This window comes from Lactuca saligna, chromosome 6 (genome assembly GCF_052625555.1).
Source record: "Lactuca saligna cultivar CGN05327 chromosome 6, ASM5262555v1, whole genome shotgun sequence".
Lineage (NCBI taxonomy): Eukaryota > Viridiplantae > Streptophyta > Magnoliopsida > Asterales > Asteraceae > Lactuca > Lactuca saligna.
Genome location: NC_136422.1, coordinates 2,851,947 through 2,859,679, shown reverse-complemented (window position 1 = coordinate 2,859,679; position 7,733 = coordinate 2,851,947). Strand labels below are relative to the sequence as shown.

At 29.0% G+C, this 7,733-nt stretch overlaps 1 long non-coding RNA gene across 3 annotated transcripts; it reads left to right on the top strand.

Annotated features, from left to right (window-relative positions):
- The first annotated feature begins 354 nt into the window (after window positions 1-354).
- LOC145001635 (uncharacterized) lies at window positions 355-2,973 on the top strand. 3 transcript variants are annotated; one of them, XR_013661668.1, is made up of 5 exons: window positions 355-913; window positions 1,130-1,283; window positions 1,376-1,445; window positions 2,299-2,406; window positions 2,826-2,973. It is a non-coding gene; the product is annotated as an uncharacterized LOC145001635 (long non-coding RNA). The 3 variants fall into 3 exon arrangements; XR_013661669.1 differs by having other exon boundaries at window positions 1,119-1,283; XR_013661667.1 differs by lacking the exon at window positions 355-913 and having other exon boundaries at window positions 925-1,283.
- The last annotated feature ends 4,760 nt before the right edge of the window (window positions 2,974-7,733 follow it).

Here is a 7,733-nt window from a genome sequence, read left to right as displayed (position 1 = left end):
AAGGTTTAGTACATAATCCGGCTCACATGGACGATTCATTCGTCATTACTCTTTGCTCTTTATTGTATTTGTACCTACTCTACTTGTAACAACGCAATTGTTTTTTCTTCCTCTTTCCTTTCTCTATGGATTCACCGAAAGGGAGCACATCTTGATTGATTTCTATCTGTTCGGTGCACTACTTACCGTTATCCCAGCCTAAAGGTTATGAACGAAATATAATAATATATAATTTGTCATTGGGTCCTTTTATTTTGTATGCCACATACAAGTCATGTGGCTTATTTATTGCATATTCCAGTCGATATAATACATCGTTTATGTTAGAAAAATATCACAAAAAATTGACGAAGTTTTATATTTATTTCAACCTAGCATCTCAAACTTTTTAATAATTTTTTATCACTCAGGCTTTAATTTTTATTCTTGTTATGAAAGCAATTAAGTAAAAGTAATGAAACGACAAGAAAAAAACTGTTTGGATGATGTGACCTATGTCTACGAGCAGAAACCAGAGAACTCTATTAACTCTATTATTACTAGATTGTTTTCAAAGTGATTACATTGGAAATGCATGTCTCGGTGAAGAAAAAAAATATGATCGATGAGATTTTTTGCACTGGAATCTGGTATATATGGAGATTCAGGAATGACAGTTTTTTCGAGAGGCACTCTCAAAAAAAGCGATATTGTTGATTCCATCCGTCAATTCTTTTTTATTTGGTATACTAATAAATATACAAAATGTAATATAGATGTTTTAAAAACCCTTGAACTCTTTGTAATTTCGTTCTAGCTTTTTGCTAGTTTGGTTTTCTTTTCGTTTGATATATGGTTGACTATTTCTAGTAAATTGTAAGCACTTGAACCTCCTTAACTGTTGGATATTTGTCCTCTTTAACTGTTGAAACTGGTAAGCACTTGAACCTCCTTGTTAATTTCATTTTTTTTTTTTTTTCAACATGCTGTGGATTTATTATCTTAAATAGTTTATATATGTATTGGAAATGGACATTTACTAGGAAATTTTAGTCGACATATGTGAACATAAAGTCACTCCCAATCTATATTATGTGAAATCATTGTTTCTTGGTTAGTTATATGAGTCATTGAAGCAGGATTTATGCAGGTGAGGTAGGAATCGAGGATTTGACCAATTACATGATGATATGATGACGATAACTTCAATAATCAATACACAAGGTAATTAATGGGTCTACTGATGACTAGTGGTGGTTCAGGCAGATCTGCATAGGGTGGTTCAAACCAGAATACAAGATGATGTATCTGTTTTTATTTTCCTTGTTATATTTTGTATAAAGTCCTTTTATATCTTTGGTTGTTTTTATAACTGAAAACTATTTGTATCATTCAGGCAACAGTTGTGTATTATCTGCTCTTTGATAACCAGTCTCGTGTTGCTAGCTGAACTTGCACAGAATCTGGTGCGTCATTTTCATTTTACTGCTTATAAATTTGTAATATATTTTATGTTTATAAAAGAAAAAATAAAAGAGCTTTGTGTCTGCATTAATGACAATGGCAAAAAGGTAATTTTAAAGATTAAATGCAAGAAATAAAAAACGGGGCAAAACGGTAGATGGTTGCTACCATGCATCTAGATAACATACCAGATAGAGCTGCAATGAACAAGTTTACTAGAAATAACTTTGTCAGGCCTACCTTACCTGGTGAAAGAAAATGGCAAGTTGTGTGCATAATGAAACTCTGTATTTTACATTATATATATATATATATATATATATATATATATATATATATATATATATATATATATATATATATATATATATATATATATATATATATATATATATATATATATATATTAATATAGTCAATAGATACTGTGATCCACAAGTTTTTTTTGGTTGATTTTTGAAGATTCCAACAAATCCACATGAGATAATGACACGGGTTCTTGAAATCCTTAGAGATTTAAACATCTGCTGGAAAAAGATTGCGCTTTATTTAATATTTTTTTTAAATGAAAGATTTGATCTGAGGGTATAATTGTCATTTTACCAATATAAACATCATTTTAGCCTGGAAATTTCTCCATTTTTTCCTTTTCTTTGACAGTTACAACAGAGGAACCTACTTATTTCTACCATCCTATATAATGTACACGCATAGAACTAAACAACAATGTGATGTAGTTAAAAGAACACCAAAGAAGTAATTGTAACTTGTCTTTTGGGGTTTGTAATAAATTTATAAAATTCCCTTTTCTTTTCTAAATTCATTTTCTGATTTTCATTTTTATATACATTTCAGGTACTTAATTAATACACTTGATGCCAAAAAATGGAGGGTAGTTTTTGGTGTTATACACGGAATTTGGGCTAGTGGAGGAGTCTAGTTGACTTAGTTGATCGTCATGATGTAAGTATGTTTTATAAATATATATTTTTCATTAAAGATACTAGCAGTTTAATAAATTTTATGATTTGGGTTTATTTAGGGTGGATGTTTGAAACGTAATATTATCATTTTTTTTGTTCTAAAAGAGTCAGCATTTGATATTTAAGAGTCAAATGTATAACTTTATAAAAATTTACTAAACTTGCTCCATAAAGATGTTGCTAAGCATGGAGAAGTTTTTGAACCAGGCTCTTTTCACACTATTGATTAAATTGTAAAACATGTATATGTCAGGTATGTACTAAAAAATCCATATATATCTTGCAGCTTGAATATTATGAAAATTACCGTAATATCTCATGTCTTGTGTTTAAGGAGGTAAATAATATGCTAGTGAAATTATAAAAAACTTTTGACATTTTCATTTTTGTATTTGACAGAGAATTGCTAGTGTTGGTTCTATATCAAGTTATTGAAGATAACATGAAGTTTGGGAATAAATTCAACTGTAATGAAGTTAAAAAAAGTTGTTTGTTTAGTTTCTTTTTATATTTAGTGTCTATGTAGTTCTATATTTAAATTAATTTGGCATTGATGTATAACAATTAAATTTTTAATTTAATTAGCTTTTTTTTATTATATTATAACCAAAAGATTTGTTGATATTAGTAGTATAATGTTAAAATCACATTAGTATTAAGGACACAAAATATGTAATAATTTTTTTTATTATACTGTGGCGGTTAAAGAAGTGCCACTAAAATAACATAAATTTTAGAAATGAGTTAGCATTTACCGGCACATAATATATGCCATAAAAAACTTATTTTTTATAGTAACAAATAACAAAGTGCCACTAAAGTCCCAAAATGTTGCAGCGTCAAAACCGAAAAGTACCACTAAAAGGTTTTAGTGGGAGCGTTTCTAATGACACTTTTTATTTGTGTCGCGGATTCTCCGAGTGGCCTTTAGTGGTATTTTTTGGGTTTTTAGTGACATTTTTTATGTGCCACTAAATGATATATTTTTTGTAGTGACGGAATGAAGTTTAAGTTTACCGGTTAAAACGTTATTATTTAACTTGATATTGGGTAAGCTCGTAGAATGTATGCCATGGTTGCTTAGATGGTTCCATGTCATTATATGAAATGGCAATGTATAGTTCGGCCATATTTGCTTCGATTTAAATTAGAGGTTTGTACTTGTATTGTTTCACTTTCGTTCTCATCCTCCTAGCTCAAGAAAAACCCTTGCTCCCATAATCCTCTCGATGACAATATTCGTCCAAATCAAAGTTTATTTTCAAGATGTGTTCATCGACAAACTTTTTTGCTACTATGATGGTATATAACAAGTGTTTAAAAATATGGATTTTGTTGGTATTTCTCATAAGGAATTTGTTGATTTTCTTGAACGATCACACAAGAGAAGTGTGAGAAGTTTTTTTATTGTATGCCAGATTTAGAAATTCCAGAACGTTTAGGTAGCGTTTGGCACAGGAACTTGATGAAACTGGATTGAAAAGGATGCTACTGAACTGAACTACACAAAATATTCATGTAATGTTTAGTATGACTAGGATAGAACAAGACATGACGATATATCTACCAGATTATCCTTCCAGACATATTGATAACAATTACAAGTAAATACTTCATATTATATAACAATACTATTAAATTTTATTCATAAACTATATATATATATATATATATATATATATATATATATATATATATATATATATATATATATAGGTTCAAGTTCATTTAAGACCATTCTAATTTTGTGAGATCGTGAGACCAAATCTAAAAATAATTTTAAAATGCAAAATAAATGAAAAAATCCAAAAATTCTTTTTTTAAATATTATTTTCGGAACTTGAATTAACTAAAAAAATATAAAAATATATATAAAAAAAATTCCGTTTTTTTTTTTTTTGAAAAATACATGAAATATTCTAAATAGAATATTACACTGACATATTCTAAAAAATAATTTTAAAATGCAAAATAAATGGAAAAATCTAAAATTTTTTTTCTAAATATTATTTTCGGAACTTGAAATTAACTAAAAAAAATTTAAAAAAATAAAAAAAAAAAATTTAATTTTTTTTTTAAAAATACGTGAAATATTCTAAATAGAATATTACACTGTACATATTCTAAAAATAATTTTAAAATGCAAAATAAATAGAAAAATCAAAAAATTCTTTTTTTAAATATTATTTTCGGAACATGAATTAACTAAAAAAAATAAAAAATAAAAAATAAAAAAATACGTCTCACGGTCTCACAAAATATAAGTGGTCTCAAATAAACTTAACCCTATATATATATATATATATATATATATATATATATATATATATATATATATATATATATATATATATATATATATATATATATATATATATATATGACAAAACTGCCAAATTGGTCCTTGTGGTTTGCAAAAAACTTTGGATGGGGTCCAAAAAAATTTCAACTTGCATGGAAGGTCCAAAAGCAAGAATTTTCTTTGGTTTTGGTCCTTGAAATTTTGAAAGGACTATTTTGCCCTTATTATTTATTTTTCACATTTTCTTTATTTGTTTTAATTGTTTTGTAATTAAAAAAAAAAGAAAAAGAAAAGAAAAATCGGAGGATGACCCTACCCCCTCTCTCTCTCTCTCTCTCTCTCTCTCTCTCTCTCTCTCTCTCTCTCTCTCTCTCTCTCTCTCTCTCCCTCCTGGAAGCCTTTCTCATAGATCTTTGAGTCAATGTTCTTTAAAACCCTATCAACCATGATATAAACCCTAACTTAGTGTATAGAAACACGAATCACGATTGGTGTCTTCGGTCTCCTTCTCAACCTTCTCTATTCAGATTCACCATGAACTGTCGCAATGAACCTAAATGATGTTCCAAGGATTTCACCAGAAGATATCACCAGAATGATGGGTCGGACAACTGTGAAATATGATTTTGTAGATAGAGAATGGATCGGAAAACCCGATATAATGATAGAACATTATACAGAAGGCGAATGAAGATCGTCAAGGAATCAAACTCCCATAGGGTCCAATCAAAACCATCCTCCCTACCCATTCTAGTTAAACCTCTTTTCGACTAATACATCCCTCTTCTCTGTTCATTTTTTGTATCTAATCTCTTTTCACCTCGATTCAATTATTTGACGGGTCTGATGGATGCTTATGGTGGAAGTGGTGGATTTGTATCTTTGTTATAGGTTTTCTGGTCTAGAAATGGTGAAGAAGACTAGGTGGGGAAGAAGACGAAATGGGGCTATTTGAAGACCAGATTGAGTTCAATTCATGTAGGTATAATACATCTAAAAACCGATGGTGGCGATCTCCGAACAAATCTTATATTGCAGAAAGAAAAATAGGCATTGTTATTATCTTCTTTCTCATCTGTAAAGATCGTTCTTGTTGCATCTTTTTATATCCTTAAACCATTCATGGAAATGGTTTATATTTAAAGTTGAAAGAATGGGGAATTAAATGATATAAGAAGAAAATAATGTGAAAGATTACTCAGTAAAGCTGCAACCCATGAACATAAAGTATGGTGGATGCCCACCAAGTGTTTGATCTTTTGTCTGAATGATCTTTCCCTACTGCAACTTGTAGTTCTTAGTTATGTTCATTGATTTTCAATAATTTTGCTTCACAAATTTCTGTTTAAGCCACAATTGGGTATTTAAATTTCTTGAAGCACTTGTTAAAGTACCTAAATCAAAAACGGGTAGTGGTGTCGTGAGAGAGAGAGAGAGAGAGGGTGGGGTTGTCCTCCAAATTTTCTTTTCTTTTGCCTTTTTTTTAATTACAAAACAATGAAAACAAATAAAGAAAATGTGAAAATAAAATAATAAGGGCAAAATAGTCCTTTCAAAATTTCAAGGACCAAAACCAAAGAAAATTCTTGATTTTGGACCTTCCATGCAAGTTGAAAACTTTTTGGACCCCATCCAAAGTTTTTTGCAACCACAAGGACCAACTTGGCAGTTTTGTCTATATATATATATATATATATATATATATATATATATATATATATATATATATATATATATATATATATATATATATATATATATATATATAAAATCACAGGAAGATTGTAGCAGTGCAACAACGGCAAAAGCAATTTTGGTGGTTCGGATATTTTCATAATCACAAAAATGGAGATTTTTTATCTTTTTTCTATTAACGTAACAGTGGAAGGTTTTTGGTTTTTTATTTATCTAAAAAATAAAAGTTGTTTTTCTAATAAAAGGTGCTAGATGGTGTGGATAGGGTAGGACAAGTGGTGAAATTTGAGGGTATTTTAATCTAAATGATTTAGTCCAACTTTGTTCCATGTTTTTTAGTGGGTCTAAAATTTGGTAATTTAATCCCATTTTACTTGTTATTGTTCCATGTTGGATGGTGTGGATAGGGTAGGACAAGTGGTGAAATTTGAGGGTATTTTAATCTAAATGATTTAGTCCAACTTTGTTCCATGTTTTTTAGTGGGTCTAAAATTTGGTAATTTAATCCCATTTTACTTGTTATTGTTCCATGTTGTTCTAGTTACATAGTTGTCAAACATCACTTCAAATAATTTTGTTTTGTTCTGTCATATCCAGTTTTACGCACTAAACATTATCTTAAGATTGATTTCTAATGAACTTAAATATCAAAAGTTCATCTTTTATAAAAAAAATCTTAAAAAGCGGAATATATTAATTTAATTGACATTGATGATCAGTGTGAAGTACAACTGTCGGTGTACATGGACCATTTTGGTACTAATTTGCAAGTATTCTCTGATGGACTAAGTAAGGAAAATGGAAATGAGGACAACTATTCTATTAGGCCAAACATGTCAATGGAAATGGAAGATGGTATTAACATAACTAATTTATTGAGTACAATGAAGAGCAACATATAATGAGCAACCTATGATGGAGTATGTCGGGAAAATGGAAATGAAGATTCCACAGAAGTTGAAAACCCACAAGATGATGAAGATAATAATGTCCCAGATCTAAAATGTAAAGCAATGTTCAATAAAGACATACCTTGGAAAAAGCAGTTGCTAATTCTAGGTATGATGTTTACCAATCCTAAACAATTGAAATTCATGCTTTGTAATTATGTTGTAGCCAATGGTTATCAATTGTGCTATGAAAAAAAAAATGACAGTAAAAAATTATTGGTTAAGTTTTGTGATGATGAATGCATATTTAGACTCTAGTCTTCATGGATGAGTTAGAAGCATTCATTCCAAATCAAGTCCCTTTTTAATGAGCATGATTATGCTAGAAATTTTAAATTGAGGTCAATTGTAAATTATAGA